The sequence below is a fragment of the Hypanus sabinus genome, chromosome 16 (assembly GCF_030144855.1).
Source record: "Hypanus sabinus isolate sHypSab1 chromosome 16, sHypSab1.hap1, whole genome shotgun sequence".
Lineage (NCBI taxonomy): Eukaryota > Metazoa > Chordata > Chondrichthyes > Myliobatiformes > Dasyatidae > Hypanus > Hypanus sabinus.
The window spans coordinates 151,987-169,811 of NC_082721.1; positions in this window are offsets into that span (position 1 = coordinate 151,987).

Genomic DNA, 17,825 nt, shown 5'->3' on the forward strand with positions numbered 1-17,825 from the left:
ATTCCAGTGAGTACGTACCCTGAGCTATCATATGTTCCTCATATTATAACCCTTTCATACCTGGAATCATCCTCGTGAGCCTCCTCTGGACTCTCTCCAATGCCAACACATCTTTTTTTAGATGAGGAGCCCAAAGCTGTTCACAAAACTCAAGGTGACGCCTCACCAATGCCTTATAAAGCCTCAGCATCACATCCTTGCTCTTGTATTCTAAACCTTTTGAAATTAATGCTAACATTGCATTTGCCTTCCTCACCACTGACTCTACCTGCAAGTAAACCTTCAGGGTGTTCTGCACAAGGACTCCCCAGTCGCTTTGTATCTTATATTTTTGGATTTCATCCCCAGTTAGAAAATAGTCTGTATATTTATTTCAACTTCCAAAGTGCATGACAATGCATTTTCTAATATTGTATTTCATTTGCCACTTTCTTGCCCATTCTCCTAATCTGTCTAATTCCTTCTGCAGCCCAGCTGCTTTCTCAACACCAATCTTCATATCATCAGCAAACTTGGCAACAAAGCCATCTATTCCATCATCTAAATCATTTATGTACACCATAAAAAGATGTGATCCCAACACTGACCTCCGCAGAACACCACCAGTCACTGGCAGCCAATCAGAAAAAGATCCTTTTATTCCCATTCACGGCCTCCTATCAATCAGCCAATACTCTAACCATGTTAGTAATTTTCCTGTAATACTGTGGGCACTTATCTTAGTAGTCATCCTCATGTGTGGCACCTTGTCAAATACCTTCTGAAAATATACAACATCTACTACATCCTCTTTATCTACTCCTACTTGTAAATTCCTCAAAGAATTCCAACAGGTTCATCAGGCAGGATTTTCCCTTAAGGAACATGCTGACTTTGTCCTATTTTGTCCTGTGTCACCAAGTACTCCATCACCTCATCCTTAACAATTGACTCTAACATCTTCCCAACCACTGAGGTCAGGATAACTGGTCTATAATTTCCTTTCCGCTGTCTTCCTCATTTCTGAAAGAATAGTAACATTTGCAATTTTCCAGTTCTCTGGCACAATGTAGAGTCCAATGATGTTTTGAAAATTCATTACTAATACCTCCACAATCTCTACAAATACCTCTTTCAGAACACTAGGGCAGTTCATGTGGCCCGGGTGACTTATGTATCCTTAGGGTTTTTGAGCGCCTTCTCCCTTGTAATAGTAACTGCTCTTATTTATCTCCCTTCACACTTTTCAACATCTGACACACTGCTAGTGTCTTCCACAGTGAAGACTAAAGCAAAATAGTAATTTAGATATGTTGGGACCACATTAGATCCCCAGAAATCTTGACACCTAGGAACTTGAAATAACTTCCGTTCTCCACTTCTAATCCCTCTGATTCATGTTCCTTCGTTTTACCCTTACTGAATTCCACAACCAGCTCTATCATCTTACTAACATTGAGTGCAAGGTTGTTACTGCGACACCACTCAAGTACTTCTTGCACCTGTGCCCTCCCATCTCCATCTGAAATTTGATTAACAATGTTTGTATTTTCAACAAATTTATAGATGGCATTTGAGCTATACCTAGCCACACAGTCGTGCAAATAGAGGGAGTAGAATAGAAGGCTAAGGACACACCCCTGAGGTGTTCCAGTGTTGATTGTCAGTGAGGAGAATATATTATCACTAATCCACACTGATGGTGGCCTTCTGTTTAGGAAGTTTAGGATCCAATTGCAGAGGGAGGTACAGAGGCCCAGGTTTTGTAGGTTATCAATCAAGACTTATGTGCTGGTAAGTTTGACATTGGTAGTAGGTAAATTATTGGAAGGAGTACTAAGAGATAGGATCTACAACTATTTGGATAGACAGGGACTTATTAGGGAGAGTCAACATGGCTTTGTGTGTGGTAGGTCATGTTTAACAAATCTATTAGAGTTTTTTGAAGAGGTTACCAGGAAAGTGGATGAAGGGAAGGCAGTGGATGTTGTTGACATGGACTTCAGTAAGGCCTTTGACAAGGTCCCACATGGGAGGTTCATTAAAAAGATTCAGTTGCTAGGTATACATGGTGAGGTAGTAAATTGTATTAGACATTGGCTCAATGGGAGAAGTCAGAGAGTGGTAGTAGAGGATTGCTTCTCTGAGTGGAGGCCTGTGACTAGTGATGTGCCACAGGGATCAGTGCTAGGTCCATTGTAATTTGTCATCTATATCAATGATCTGGATGATAATGTAGTAAATTGGATCAGCAAATTTGCTGATGATACAAAGACTGGAGGTGTAGTGGACAGTGAGGAAGGTTTTCAAAGCTGGCAGAGGGATTTGGACCAGCTGGAAAAATGGGCTGAAAAATGGCAGATGGAGCTTAAGACAGACAAGTGTGAGGTATTGCACTTTGGAAGGACAAACCAAGGTAGAACATACAAGGTAAATGGTAGGGCACTGAAGAGTGCAGTAGAACAGAGGGATCTGGGAATATAGATTCAAAATTCCCTAAAAGTGGCATCACAGGTAGATAGGGTTGTAAAGACAGCTTTTGGTACATTGGCCTTTATAAATCAAAGTATTGAGTTGGAATGTTATGGTGAGGTTGTATAATGCATTGGTGAGGCTGGACTTGGAGTATTGTGTGCAGTTTTGGTCACCAAATTACAGGAAGGATATCAATAAGATTGAAAGAATGCAGAGAAGGTTTACAAGGATGTTGCTGGGACTTGAGAAACTGAATTACAGAGAAAGGTTGAATAGGTCAGGACTTTATTCACTGGAGCGTAGAAGAATGAGGGAAGATTTGATAGAGGTATATAAAACTATGATGGGTATAGATAGAGTGAATGCAAGCAGGCTTTTTCCACTGAGGTTAGGGAAGAAAAAAACTAGAGGACATGGGTTAAGGGTGAAGGGGGACAAGTTTAAAGGGAACATTGGGGGGAGCTTCTTCATACAGAGAGTGGTGGGAGTGTGGAATGAGCTGCCAGATGAAGTGGTAAATGCGGGCTCACTTTTAACATTTAAGAAAAATTTGGACAGGTACATGGATGAGAGGTGTATGGAAGGATATGGTCCAGGTGCAGGTCAGTGGGACTAGGCAGAAAAATGGTTCGGCATAGCCAAGAAGGGCCAAAAGGCCTGTTTCTGTGCTGTAATGTTTTATGGTTCTATGGTTCTAGGACTGTGGGAATGATGGTGTTAAATGCTGAGCTATAGTCAATGAATAGCATTCTGACATAGGTGTTTGTATTGTCCAGGTGATCTAAAAGCTGTGTGAAGAGCCATTGAGATTGTGTCTGCTGTAGACCTATTGTGGTGATAGGCAAATTGCAGTGTGTCTAGGTCCTTGCTGAGGTGGGTATTCATTCTGGCCATGACTAGCCTCTCAAACATTTCATCACCATAGATAAGGGTGCTACTCAGTGATAGTCATTAAGGTAGCTCACACAACTCTTCTTGGGCATAGGTATAATTGTTGTCTTTTTCTTTCTTTCTTTTTCCAATATTTTTATTAAATTTCATATATACAAATATAGAATTCATGAGGATACTTATTATAAATCAAAATAAGATAGCACAAAATGCACGATATAGAAATCACACTGATACAATCACGGTATCCCATATTGACGATCAATCAAATAAAATAAATTGAATGATGAAGCACAATAGTATGGTTAATTATATTATGAAAAAAATCTACACCCCCTACCAAGACAAAGCTGGTTAGTAAAAAAAAAGTAAGAGAATAAAAAGAGTACTTTGCCATATAGTGTTTTATAATACTAGCCCAGATCTATATTTTAATAACAATTCAAAGATTTTTAAAATAGTTCAGAAAGGGTCCCCATAACATTTGAAAGTCTTGTTTAGAATCAGAAGTCGAACATAGAACATAGAACATAGAACATAAAACATAGAACATAGAATAGTACAGCTCATTACAGGCCTTTCAGCCCACAATGTTGTGCCAACCCTCAAACCCTGCCTCCTATATAACCCCCCATCTTAAATTCCTCCATATACCTGTCTAGTAGTCTCTTAAACTTCACTAGTGTATCTGCCTCCACCACTGACTCAGGCAGTGCATTCCATGCACCAACTACTCTCTGAGTGAAAAACCTTCCTCTAATATCCCCCTTGAACTTCCCTCCCCTTATCTTAAAGCCATGTCCTTTGGTACTGAGCAGAGGAGCCCTGGGGAAGAGGCGCTGGCTGTCCACTCTGTCTATTCCTCTTAATATCTTGTACACCTCTATCATGTCTCCTCTCATCCTCCTTCTCTCCAAAGAGTAAAGCCCTAGCTCCCTTAATCTCTGATCATAATGCATAATCCATACAGGCAGCATCTTGGTAAATCTCCTCTGTACCCTTTCCAATGCTTCCACATCCTTCCTATAGTGAGGCGACCAGAACTGGACACAATACTCCAAGTGTGGCCTAACTAGAGTTTTATAGAGCTGCATCATTACATCGTGTCTCTTAAACTCTATCCCTCGACTTATGAAAGCTAACACCCCATAAGCTTTCTTAACTACGCTATCTACCTGTGAGGCAACTTTCAGGGATCTGTGGACATGTACCCCCAGATCCCTCTGCTCCTCCACACTACCAAGTATCCTGCCATTTACTTTGTGCTCTGCCTTGGAATTTGTTCTTCCAAAGTGTACCACCTCACACTTCTCCGGGTTGAACTCCATCTGCCACTTCTCAGCCCACTTCTGCATCCTATCAATGTTTCTCTGCAATCTTCGACAATCCTCTACACTATCTACAACACCACCAACCTTTGTGTCATCTGCAAACTTGCCAATCCACCCTTCTACCCCCACATCCAGGTCGTTAATAAAAATCACAAAAAGTAGAGGTCCCAGAACAGATCCTTGTGGGACACCACTAGTCACAACCCTCCAATCTGAATGTACTCCCTCCACCATGACCCTCTGCCTTCTGCAGGCAAGCCAATTCTGAATCCACCTAGCCAAACTTCCCTGGATCCCATGCCTTCTGACTTTCTGAATAAGCCTAACATGTGGAACCTTGTCAAATGCCTTACTAAAATCCATGTAGATCACATCCACTGCAACACCCTCATCTATATCTCTGGTCACCTCCTCAAAGAACTCTATCAGGCTTGTTAGGCATGATCTGCCCTTCACAAAGCCATGCTGACTGTCCCTGATCAGACCATGATTCTCTAAATGTCCATAGATCCTATCTCTAAGAATCTTTTCCAACATCTTTCCCACCACAGATTTAAGACTCATGGGTCTTTAATTACCTTGACTATCCCTACTACCTTTTTTGAATAAGGGGACAACATTCGCCTCCTTCTAATTCTCCGGTACCATTCCCATGGACAACGAGAACATAAAGATCCTAGCCAGAGGCTCAGCAATCTCTTCCCTCGCCTCGTTGAGCAGTCTGGGGAACATTCTGTCAGGCCCTGGGGACTTATCCATCCTAATGTATTTTAACAACTCCAACACCTCCTCTCCCTTAATATCAATATGCTCCAGAACATCAACCTCATTCATATTGTCCTCACTGTCATCAAGTTCCCTCTCATTGATGAATACCGAAGAGAAGTATTCATTGAAGACCTCGCTCACTTCCACAGCCTCCAGGCACATCTTCCCACTTTTATCTCTAATCGGACCTACCTTCACTCCTGTCATCCTTTTGTTCTTCACAGAATCGAACAACGAATCTTCTCTAGATTTAAGCATGACATAACATTACATAACCATTGATCATGTGTAGTGGCGGGGCGGGGGGGGGGAGCCTCCTTCCATTAACGCAAGATTGCCATCCTAGCCATAAAGGAAATAAAAGCCGGTACCTGCAAATGAGAAGGCTCCAAAATTATAACTCTTTCATCAACAATACCAAATAAGGCAGTCAAAGGATTGGGCTTAAAACTAACTTTAAAAAGTACAGAAAAAGTTTGGAATACATCTTTCCAATATTTTTCAAGGCTTGAACATTACCAAAACATAAGAATTAATGAAGCCTCTCCATTATTACATCTGTCACAATAAGGAAATATATCTGCAATATAATGAGAGAGCTTGTCTTTAGACATATGAGCCTTATGTACTACTTTAAATTGTAGGAGGGAATGATGAGCACATAATGATGAAGAATTAACTATTTTGAAAATAACACTCCAGGTCTCATCAGATAATGAAGTCTGTAAATCCTTTACCCAATCTTTTTTAATTTTATCTAAAGGAGCCATTCTCAATCCTGACAACAGACCATAAATATAAGATATTGAGCCATTTTCAATAGGCTTCAAATTAAAAATTACATCTATTATGTTCTTATCTGGGCTAGTAGGAAGTATATGTAGTTTAGATATTAAAATCTCTAATCTGTAGATATTGAAAAAAGTGGGTATTAGATAGGTTAGTTGCCTTTTTGAAGTGGGGGGAGCTTTTGACCAGAGTAGTGAGAGGCCGAAAGTTTCCTTGAATACTCCTACCAGTTATTTGGCACAAGTTTTCAGAGCCTTACCAGGTATTCCATCAGGACCTTCTGCTGCGTGAGGGTTCATCCTCCTTAAAGAGAGACTCACATTGAGACAGAGATCACAGGGTTACTGGATGCAGCAGCTGTAGTTATGTTTTCCCTTTCAAAGTAGGTATAGAAGATGTTGAGCTCATCTGGTAGAGAAGCATCACTGCCATTCATGCTATTGGGTTTTGCTTCATAGGAAGCAATGTCTTGCAAATCTTGCCACAGTTGATGTGCATCCGATATTGCCTCCAGCCTCACTTGGAAATGTGTCTTTGCTCTTGAAGTAGCCTTCTGCAAGTCATACCTGGTTTTCTCGTAAAGACTTTGGTAACCAGACTTAAATACCACCAACCTAGCCCTCGGTAAATAACAGCCTCTCGGTTCCTCCGCGGCTTTTGGTTTGGGAATGTATAGCAAGTTTTCATAGGCACACACTCACAACACATGTTTTAATGAAGTCAATAACAATTGCAGCATACTCATCCAGATTTGAAGAGGAATCCCTGAATACAGTGCAGTCCACCGATTCAAAGCAGTCCTGTAGGCACTCCTATGCTTCCCTTGTCCAAACCTTCTTGGTCCTCATTATTGGTGCTGCAGTCTTCAATCTCTGCCTCTACTCAGGGAGTAGAAGTACAGCCAGGTGATCAGACTTTCCGAAGTGTAGACATGGGATAGCATGGTAGGCATTCTTGAGGGTGGTGTAACAGAGGTCCAGTGTGTTGTTTCCTCTGGTACTACAAGTGGATGGTAATGATTTAGTGATTTTTTTTCAAGCTGGCCTGTTTAAAATCCCCACGATGATCGTGAAGGCATCGGGGTGTGCTGTTTTGTGCACGTTGATTCCATTGCTCAGAGCATCTAGAGCCTGTTTGATATTGTCCTGAAGTAGAATGTAAACAGCTACCAAAATGATCACAGAAATCCCCTGTGGTAGGTAAAATGGATTGCACTTAATTGCGAGATATTCCAGGTCTGGTGAGCAGATTTGGGACAACACTGATACATTTGTGCACCAAGAGGAGTTGGCATACACCTCCACCTCTGCTTGTGAGTGATTCAACAGACCTATCCTGATGGTGTATAGCAATCCCATCTATCTGAATTGCTTCATCCAGTATGGAAAGGGTGAACCAGGATTCCGTGAAACGTAGGACGCAACCGATCCTAGTGTCCCTCGCTACTGCACCCTAGCTCTGAGATCTTCAATTTTATTTACTAGAGACTGTACATTTGCCAGCAAGATAGTTGATATTAGGAGTTGAAAATCCAAGACCTAGGCCTCAATACCTCCTTGCACAACTGGAGCCTCGATTTCATCAGCCACAGACCCTTGCCGGATCTTTTCTACAGTGGCACAATTGGGAGCATCCTGACTGGCTGCATCACTGCCTGGTATGGGAAATGTATTTTCCAAAATCGCAGGACTCTGCAGAGAGTGGTGAAGACAGCCCAGCACATCTGTAGATGTGAACTTCCCACTATTCAGGACATTTACAGCAACAGGTGTATAAAAAGGGCCTGTAGGATCATTGGGGACCTGAGTCACCCTAACCACAAACTGCTCGAGCTGCTACCATCCTGGAAATGATACCGCAGCATAAAAGCCAGGATCAACAGGCTCTGGGACAGCTTTTTCCACCAGGCCATCAGACTGCTTAATTCATGTTGATGCAACTGTATTTCTATGTTATATCGACTGTCCTGTTGTACGTACTATTTATTATAAATCACTATAAATTACACATTACACATTTAGACTGACACATAACTCCTCATGTATATAAAGGATGTAAGTAATAAAGTCAATTCAATTCCATCACAATCTCCATCAGCACCGATGCACCACAGGGCTGTGTGCTTAGCCACCTGCTCTACTTGCTTTGCATTTATGACTGTAAGGCTCGCACAGCTCCAGTGCCATATTGAAATTGGCTGACGACACCACTGTTGGCCAGATCAGAGGTGGTGATGATGAGTATATAGGAGGGAGATTGAAATTCTGGCTGAGTGGTTTCTATAGCTTCTTACTCAATATCAGAATCAGAATAAGGTTTAAATTTACCGGCTTATGTTGTGAAAACTGTTGTCTTTGCCGCAGCAGTAAATGCAATACATAATAGAAAAAAACATGAAAAAGATTCAACTATATTTATTATCAAAGAATGTATAAATTATACAACTTTGAGATTTGCTTGCTCACAGGTAGTCACAAACCAAGAATCCTGAAAGAACCCAATTAGAAACACTGAAAACCTGCAGCACAATACAAGCCCTTTGGCCCATAAAGCTGAGCCGAACATGTACTTACTTTAGAAACTACCTAGGAATACCCATAGCCCTCTATTTTTTGAAGCTCCATGTACCTATCCAGGAGTCTCTTAAAAGACCCTATCGTGTCTGACTCCACCACCATTGCCGGCAGCCCATTCCACGTACTCACCACACTCTGTGTAAAAAACTTACCCCTGACATTTCCCCTATACCTATTAAAGAATAAAAAAGAATAAAAATGAAAATAAAAACAAAAGACCAATACTTAATGCACAAGAGAAAGAAAAAAATACAAGTCATGCAAACAATTGAAGCCAACAACAGCATTTTGAACAAAAATGAGTCCTTCGATCCGAATCCTGGAGCAGCCCGGTGTAGGCCCAAAGCATTGCTTATCAGTTCAGTACACTAGCAGGCAGAGAGCACAGCAGTTGGGCAGTCTTCATAGCCTCTGCGCATTGGAGATGACCATTGTGGAGAATGGCTCTCATCCCGACACCCTGTCTTTTCAGTCTATCTGAGCTGGCATTTAAATTAACCTAATAATGGTACAGCGAAAGGCTCCAATGCCCTGAACAACGTGGACAGAAAGCAATGATCTGGGCAGATGTTTAAACAGCACTTTGTCCCTTGCATTAGGACCCAGGCACTGCTGCTACGAAAAACACCGGGCCTAGACCATGCTGCATAGTGACTCAAACTGAGCCCAGATTTTGTCGCCTAGGTTGAAGCTGCTCTTAAGCTCTTCAAAACAGCTCGGCACCCAGGGTGACCCAACCTTCCACCCGAGCCAGTTGTACAAGCATTAAATTCAAATCTCCTCTACCTGGGCCCTGATTTCTCCTTACAGCATCCAGAGCAATTCAACCTCACTTCTGGGCTAGCTGTATGGGCATTAAAACTCCATATGCATCCATTCATCACCCGAACTTGCCTCGCCATTGCTCGCCCTTTCACTGTTTGTAGTGATAATTTAAAACAATTTACCTCTGAGAAGGTTTTTTAGTTGGATCTCTTAGCTTTTTGACTACCTGAAGCTGTTGCACACGTTCGGTAGCAGCATCTTAACTGGAAGTGGGGATACATATGAAACTCCTTTTCATTGGGTGTCTCTAAAGATGTGACATGTTAGCCCCCTGCCTACAGCCACCAGACTTGGCTGTGAGAAAACCACCTTTCTCAGACTCCGTATGTAGATATGACCTGGGCCACACCAGACTCATGAGATTGGAATATCTCGGCCACCCGATCCCTGATTTGTGTGAATGCTGTGTAACTTACTGCTCCCATGCAATCACAGTCGCCAAGGAATACCAGACCGTACACTGCATACAATTATAAAGAAAGTATATTTAAGAATGTTAACTTAACCAAACAGTTATTAAAGAAAATAATGGGAAAAATTAAATTAAATTAAATAATTAAACTGTCAAATGTACACATAAGCTGATGCTCATCTTAAAGGTGTTTTTCACTCTCATGTTAGACCCTCGGTCTGTGTAAAAGCACACGCCACTTTCCGAATGTCACTCAAAATCCATCTTGAACAAACAAACTCCTCCATGGAAGTATTGTCCTTCCTCCTTGAAGCCATTTATCTGCACAAAGCATCCTGTGCAATGAGGATGGCATCCTCAGCTAGCTTCCCTCCTGTCTTCCCCCAGTGCCTACCAGAAAGATCTCCATAAGAGCATAAGACTATCTCGACCCACACCAGTGTCCATCACAAAAACTTCTCTGCCCATCATTCTCTAAAACCTTCTCTGAATTACACTCTCCTGATTGGCTGACACCACATTCTGAAGTTGGACAACAAAGCCCCTTATCTCAGCTCAAACCCAAACAAACTGAAAGCAAAACAGACTGCTTTCACGGAACTGCCAAAATGAAATACCTACAGCATAGCAGTAAGACCCTTAAGCAGAGTACACACACACACACACACACACACACACAAGCAGAGTACACACACACACACACACACACACACACATATATACTTATAGTTAAATTAAATAAGTAGTCCAAAAAAAAGAAATAAAAATGTTGTGAGGTGGGGGATTTTGATTTAACAGTTGAGCTGAATTGGAAAGTTGGGTATGGACCAAACTGAGGCGGTGGGACACAGGCCAGAGAGCGTATCGAAGTGGCAGGGTCTAGGTCCAAGAGCAAAGTTTGGTGAATTTAAACGCCGGCTATATTGTGAAGGACAGGGTGTCAAGGCGAGGAATGGGCCAGTTCATATCACTGCTCGGTGAGGTTTACTCATCTCTGTTTGAGCTATGACTCGTCACTCCACGAGGTTTACTCATCTCTGTATGAACTGTGACTCATCACTCCACGAGGCTTACTCGTAACTCAGCGAGATTTACTCGTCTCTGTACCAAAATGACTCGTCATTCTGTGAGGTTTACTTGTCTCTGTACCAAACTGTGACTCATCACTCCGCGAGGTTTACTCTTCTCTGTACTGAACTGTGATTCATCACTCTGTGAGGTTTACTTGTCTCTATACCGAACTGCAATTTATCATTCTGTGAGGTTTATTCATCTCTGTATCGAACTTCAACTTGTTACTCCACGAAGTTTGTTCGTCTCTGTATCGAGAGGCTTCGGCGAGCAGAGGCTGAGGACAAGCTTCACTCCAAGTGAGGTAAGGCCGGGTAAGTTCCTTTAATTAATTTAATTACCTTAAGAGTAGGTAATGGAGGCAGCAGTTAGGGCAGTTGAGTGCTCTGTTTGCAGTATGTAGGAAGTCAGGGCGAGCACAATTGTTCCTGATGACTACACTTGCAAAAGGTGCATCCAGCTGCAGCTCCTGACAAACCGTGTTAGGGAACTGGAGCTGGAGCTGGATGAACTTCGGATCATTCAAGAGGCAGAGGCAGAAATAAACAGGAGTTACAGGGAGATAGTTACCCCTTAGAGTCAGGAGACGGGTAGCTGTGTGACTGTCTGGAGAGGGAAGGGGATTAGACAGAATGAGCAGAACACCCCTGTGAAGTTCCCATCAATAATAAGTTCCCATCAATTTTGGATACCGTTGGTGGGGACGACCTACCAGGGACATGTTGCAGTGGTTTCGTCTCTGGCACGGAGACTGGACCGTCAGCTCAGAAGGGAAGGAGGGAAAAGAGGAGAGCAGTAGTGATAGGGGATTTGATAGTTTGGGGGACAGCTAAGAGGTTCTGTGGAAGAGATTGAGAATCCCGGATGGTCTGTTGCCTCCCTGGTGCCAGGGTCCACGATATCTCAGATGGAGTTCTCAGTATTGTCAAGAGGGAGGGTGAGCAGCCGGATGTCGTGGTTCATGTAGGGACCAATGACGTGGGTAGGAAGAATGAGGAGGTCCTGAGAGGTGGGTTTAGGGAGTTAGGCGCCAAGTTAAAGCAAAAGACCTCCAGGATAACCATCTCAGGATTGCTACCAGTGCCACGTGCAGGTGGGTTTAGAAATAGTAAGATAGTGCAGATCAACACGTGGCTGAAGACATGGTGCAGGAGGGAGGCTTCAGATTTATAGATAATTGGGCAGTTTTCCAGGAAAGGTGGGACCTGTTCTGGTGGGACAGTTTACATCTGAGCTGGAGGGGGACAAATATTCTTGCAGGTAGGTTTGCTAGAGAGGCTCCAGTGGATTTAAACTAGATACGAGGGGGGATGGGAACCAGAGTGCAGGAACAGATGTATGGGAGAAGGAAGAAAAAGAAGATAGTAAAGTTGTTTGCACCATTAGTGATAAACAGAGAGTAAGAGGTGGAGAATTTCTTAAATGCATTTATTTTAATGCTAGGAGCATTTTAAGAAAGGTGGATGAGCTTAGAGCATGGATTGATACCTGGAAATATGTTGTAGCTATTAGTGAAACATGGTTGCAGGAGGGGTGTGATTGGCAACTAAATATTCCTGGATTTTGTTGCTTCAGATGTGATAGAATCGGAGGGACAAGAGGGGGAGGTGTTGCATTGCTTGTCCGAGAAAATATTACAGTGGTGCTCTGGCAGGATAGATTAGAGGGCTCGTCTAGGGAGTCTATTTGGGTGGAATTGAGGAATGGGAAAGGTGTAGTAACACTTATAGGGGTGTATTATAGACCACCTAATGGGAAGCGAGAATTGGAGGAGCAAATTTGTAAGGAGTTAGTAGATAGTTGTAGTAAGCACAGGGTAGTGATTGTGGGAGATTTTAATTTTCCACACATAGACTGAGAAGCCCATTCTGTAAAAGGGCTGGATGGTTTGGAGTTTGTAAAATGTGTGCAGGATAGTTTTTTGCAGCAATACATACAGGTACCAACTAGAGAAGGGGCAGTGTTGGATCTCCTGTTAGGGAATGAGATAGGTCAGGTGACGGAGGTATGTGTTGGGGAGCACTTAGGGTCCAGTGATCACAATAACATTAGTTTCAATATAATTATGGAGAAGGATAGGACTAGACCCAGGGTTATTTTTGATTAGAGAAAGGCTAACTTTGAGGAGATGCGAAAGGATTTAGAAGGAGTGGATTGGGACAATTTGTTTAATGGGAAGAATGTAATAGAGAAATGGAGGTCATTTACAGGTGAAATATTGAGGGTACAGAATCTTTATGTTCCTGTTAGCTTGAAAGGAAAGGTTAAAAGTTTGAGAGAGCCATGGTTTTCAAGGGATATTGGAAACTTGGTTCGGAAAAAGAGAGATATCTACAATAAATATAGGCAGCATGGAGTAAATGAGGGGCTGGAGGAATATAAAGAATGTAAAAGGAATCTTAAGAAAGAAATCAGAAAAACTAAAAGAAGTTATGAGGTTGCTTTGGCAAATAAGGTAAAAATAAATCCAAAGGGTTTGTACAGTTATATTAATAGCAAAAGGATAGTGAGGGATAAAATTGGTCCCTTAGAGAATCAGAGTGGACAGCTATGTGTGGAACTGAAAGAGATGGGGGAGATTTTGAACAATTTCTTTTCTTTGGTATTCACTAAGGAGAAGGATATTGAATTGTGTAAGGTAAGGGAAACAAGTAGGGAAATTATGGAAACTATGACGATTAAAGAAGAGGAAGTACTGGTGCTTTTAAAGAAAATAGAAGTGGATAAGTCTCCAGATCCTGACAAGATATTCCCTAGGACCTTGAGGGAAATTAGTGTATAAATAGCAGGGGCTCTGACAGAAATATTTTAAATGTCATTAGAAACGGGGATGTGTCAGAAGATTGGCATATTGCTCATGTTGTTCCATTGTTTAACAAAGGGTTCTAAGAGTAAACCTAGCAATTATCGGCCTGTAAGTTTGACGTCAGTGGTAGGTAAATTAATGGAAAGTATTCTTAGAGATGGTATATATAATTATCTGGGTAGACAGGGTCTGATTAGGAACAGTTAACGTGGATTTGTGCATGGAAGGTCATGTTTGACGAATCTTATTGAATTTTTTGAAGAGGTTGCTAGGAAAGTTGACGAGGGTAAAGCAGTGGATGTTGTCTATATGGACTTCAGTAAGGCCTTTGACAAGGTTCCGCATGGAAAGTTAGTTAGGAAGGTTCAATCTTCAGGTATTAATATTGAAGTAGTAAAATGGATTCAACAGTGGCTAGATGGGAGATGCCAGAGAGTAGTGGTGGATAACTGTTTGTCAGGTTGGAGGCCGGTGACTAGCGGTGTGCCTTAGGGATCTGTACTGGGTCCAATGTTATTTGTCATATACATTAATGATCTGGAGGATGAGGTGGTAAATCGGATTAGTAAGTATGCAGATGATACTAAGGTAGGTGACGTTGTGGATAATGAAGTAGGTTTTCAAAGTTTGCAGAAAGATTTAGGCCAGTTAGAAGAGTGGGCTGAAAGATGGCAGATGGAGTTTAATATTGATAAGTGTGAGGTGCTACATTTTGGGAGGAATAATCAAAATAGGACATACATGGTAAATGGTAGGATATTGAGGAATGCAGTAGAATAGAGTGATCTAGGAATAATGGTGCATAGTTCCCTGAAGGTGGAATCTCATGTGGATAAGGTGGTGAAGAAAGCATTTGGTATGCTGGCCTTTATAAATCAGAGCATTGAGTATAGGAGTTGGGATGTAATGTTAATATTGTACAAGGTATTAGTAAAGCCGAATTTGGAGTATTGTGTACGGTTCTGGTCATCGAATTATAAGAAAGATGGCAACAAAATAGAGAGAGTACAGAGAAGATTTACTAGAATGTTACCTGGGTTTCAGCACCTAAGTTACAGAGAAAGGTTGAACAAGTTAGGTCTTTATGCTTTGGAGAAGGTTGAGGGGGGACTTGATAGAGGTATTTAAAATTATGAGGGGAATAGATAGAGTTGACATGGATAGGCTTTTTTCCATTGAGAGTAGGGGAGATTCAAACAAGAGGACATGAGCTGAAACATAGAAAATGGGTTGAGAGTTAGGGGGCAAAAGTTTAGGTGTAACACAGGGGGAACTTCTTTACTCAGAGAGTGGTAGCTGTATGGAAGGAGCAAGTTTTACTGCTCTCTGTACCCAACTGTGACTCATCATTCCATGAGGTTTACTCGTCTCATACTGAACTGTGTCTTGCCACCTCATGAGGTTTACTCATTTCTGTACAAACTGTGACTCGTCAGTCCGCGAGGTGTTTGTCGCTGTGCTGAAGTTTACTCGTCTCTGAACCAGTGACTCATCACTCCACGAGGTTTACTCGTTGCTGTACCAAACTTCAACTCGTCACTCCGCGAAGTTTGTTGGTCTCTGTACTGAACTGTGACTCGTCACTCCATGAGGATTACTCATCACAATGCGAGGTTTACTTGTCTCTGTGCTGAAATGTTACTCGTCACTCCATGAGGTATATTCATCTGTGTACAAACTGTGACTCATCACTCTGTGAGAATTACTGCTCTATGTACCCTGTGACTCATCACTCCACGAGGTTTACTTGTCACTCCGCAGGGTTTATTTGTCTCTGTGCTGAAATGTTACTTGTCACTCCATGAGGTATACTCATCTGTGTATGAACTCTGACTCGTCACTGTACTCATCACTCTTTACTCGTCTCTGTACTGAGTTTCAAATTGTCACTCTGTGATGTTTACTCATTTCTGTACGGACTTCCACTGGTCACTTCATGAAGTTTACTCATCTCTGCACCAAACTGCGACTCGTTACTCTGTGAGGTTTACTCGCTTCTTTGCATAACTTCGACTCGTCACACCTCGAGGTTTACTCGTCTCTGTGTTGAACTGTGACACATCACTCTGCGAGGTTTACTCCTCTCTGTACAAACTGTAACTCATCATTCCTCAAGGTTTATTTGCCTCTGTACTGTATTTCAAATCATCACTCCGTGAGGTTTACTCGTCTCTATACCAAACAGTGACTTGTCACCCCATGAGGATTACTCGTCTCTATACTGAATTACGACTCGTCATTCTGCGAGATTTACTTGTCTCTGTACTGAACTGGGACTCATCACTCAGCGAGATTTACTCGTCTCTGTGTCGAACTGCGACTCATCATCCATGATGTTTACTCCTTTCTGTATGATCTATAATTTGTCACTCTTCGAGGTTTACTCATTCTGCACCGAACTTCAAATTGTCACTTTGTGAGGATTACTCGTCTATGTATGAACTTCAAATTGTCATTCCATGAGGTTCACTTGTGTCTGTTCCGATCTGCGACTCGACACTCCACGAGGTTTACTCGTCTCTGAACTGAACTGTAACTCATTGCTCCATGAGGTTTAGTCGTCTCTGTACTGAACTGTCACTCCACGAGGTTTACTCATCTCTGCACTGAACTACGACTCGTCACTCCGTGAGGTTAACTCCTTTCTGTATGAACTTCAACTTGTTACTCCACGAGGTTTATCTGTCTCTGCACAGAACTTCAAATCGTCACTCTGCAAAGTGTGTTTGTCTCTATACTGAACTGTGACTTATCACTCTGTGAGATTTACTCATCACTCCATGAGGATTACTCCTCTCTGTACCGAACTGTGACTGGTCACTCCATGAGGTTCACTTGTCTCTGTACCAAACTTCAACTCGTCACTCCACGAGGTTTGTTGGTCTCTCTATTGAACTGTGACTCATCACTCCATGAGGATTACTCCATGTACCAAACTGTGACTCATCACTCCATGAGGTTTACTTGTCTCTGTAACTAACCGTGACGTCACTCCGTGAGGACTACTCCTCTCTGTACCGAACTATGTCTCATCATTCTGTGAGGTTCACTCGTCTCTGTACAGAACTTCAACGCGTCACTCCACGAGGTTTGTTGGTCTCTGTACTGAACTTTGACTCATCACTCTGCAATGTTTACTCATCTCTGTACCGAACTGTGACTCGTTACTCTGTGAGGTTTACTCGCTTCTTTGCAGAACTTTGACTCATCACACCACAAGGTTTACTCATCTCTGTGCTGATCTATGACTCCTCATTCTGTAAGGTTCACTTGTCTCTGTACCGAACTGTGACTCGTCTGTACCCTGTGGGTATCTTCTGACTGTCATATGACCATGATGTAATTGAGTATCTTGTGAGCATGATGTAATTGTCTTGTGATGGTGGGATGGTGTAATTTTCCCGTCAGTGTGAGGTCACGAGATGTAATTTCCCCACTGGTGTGAGGTTACGTGATGCATGTATCAACAGGTATATAAGGGAAAACCCTTGTTGTCACACGGTTAGTTCATTGGTTAGTTCGTTAGTTAGTCTTGCTGCGTATTTGTCTCATGACGCAGTTTCATTTTAAAGTGGAGTTTTACTTTCTATTGTAAGGTACAAAACCATTGTGGTGGCAGTTTCACCAATCGCTGCCAGTTCTTTTTTGTTGCACCTGGGATTTACCTCCACAGTCTAGTATTGGAGAGTGAAGACTTTACCAAAGTATGGGTACCCGAAGGATTAAGTAAAGTTGGTGTCGTTCGGCAGTTTTGTAAAGGATCGGCCTTATTGAATCTTTGTTCAGGTATAGTGACCTGCATCTGAGATAACCCCTGCAAGATCAGGAAGGTTTGTGCCGTTTTCACCCTCCAGCAGGTAAAGGTCAGTTCCTTTAAGCCATTTTATTTCCTTCATCGTGAA